The sequence below is a fragment of the Alnus glutinosa genome, chromosome 1 (assembly GCF_958979055.1).
Source record: "Alnus glutinosa chromosome 1, dhAlnGlut1.1, whole genome shotgun sequence".
NCBI lineage: Eukaryota > Viridiplantae > Streptophyta > Magnoliopsida > Fagales > Betulaceae > Alnus > Alnus glutinosa.
The window spans coordinates 32583475-32584768 of record NC_084886.1 but is presented as its reverse complement, the minus strand read 5'-3'; the positions used below and the strand labels follow the sequence as shown (position 1 = coordinate 32584768).

General features: G+C 44.2%; 1 non-coding gene across 1 annotated transcript; it reads left to right on the top strand.

Moving 5' to 3' along the window:
- Positions 1–489: 489 nt before the first annotated feature.
- Positions 490–595, top strand: LOC133858977 (small nucleolar RNA R71). The gene has a single exon (XR_009898647.1). It is a non-coding gene; the product is annotated as a small nucleolar RNA R71 (small nucleolar RNA).
- Positions 596–1294: the final 699 nt, after the last annotated feature.

Here is a 1294-nt window from a genome sequence, read left to right as displayed (position 1 = left end):
AGATGATTTCTCCAGCCTCGGTTATAAGAATTGGAGTATGGATCATGGCCCGGTCTGGTGAAAGCTGGATTCACCTATTCATGAGAAGTGTCAGAAAACTGGTTACCTATAGGGCAATTATTCGCATGGTGCAAAGGATGAGAGCAGAATGCACAAGCCTCATGCTGAATATGAGTGGGAGGTGCTAAGGTAGGAGCAAAGCCGACTGCCATCAGTTGGTCAAGCTTTCTTGATAATGCATCTACCTTGATAGTTACCTCTATGGGCTTACTCATTGCATACATACCTTCATCCTTTAGAGCTTTTGTGGCATGCGTCCGGCGACTGGATGAGGCATGCTGTATGGAGTTCTCGCCAAGGTTCTCGAAGAGGGTCCATGCTTCATTCTCACTGTTCATCATGAATGTACCTCCATAAGAAGAATCAACCATCTGTCGATGAGGTTCAGTCAACTCGTCATAGAAACACTGAACAACTTGCCATTTGGGGACATCATGGTGTGGGCATTTTCGAAGTAGGTCCTTCATCCTCTCCCATGTCCCATAGAAAAACTCTCCTTCAGCTTGTGAGAAACTAGTGATAGCTCTCCGTATTTGATTGGTCTTTCCGATGGGAAAGTACTTCTTAAGGAATGATTGTTGCAGTTGAGTCCAAGAAGTGACTGTGTTCGCTTCTAAGAAATGGAACCAATGCTTGGCTTTCTCCTTGAGAGAGAAGGGGAAGAGAAGCATCCGTAAGGCATCCTCTGAAAAGCCCTACAGCTTGATGGTAGAACAAATCTCTAGGAACTCATCGAGATGCTTGTATGGATCCTCATTGTTAAGCCCATGGAAGGATGGCAGCATGTGAATAATACTAGACTTAATCTCATAATGGGTTGCCGTGGCTTGCGGCAATTGGAGACATGATGGAGATGTATATGTGGATAGGATATAGTGATCCCTTAGCAACATCTGTGGTTCTTCTTCCTTAGCCATGATCTCAATGTGGTAAGCTTCGGTCAGATCAAATCTCTTTCGACTTAACGTTTCCTTAAGGACAACAGAGAAAATAAGAGAGAAAAGAGAAAGCTTGGGTTCTGTTACAAGAGAAAGGAGGAGCTGCTGGAATAGAGATATCCAGAGCTCTTGTTGCAAGCCGAGAAGGAGAAATGGAGAAAGAGCAAGATCAGAGTTCTCTTCCTCTTTCTTGTTGCAAAATGAAAATGAACGTAGGAGAGGGTTCCTTTTATACACACACGGAGGGCTAGGATCCATTTGGATGAAAATTCATCCACGGTTGGGGATGTTGCAAA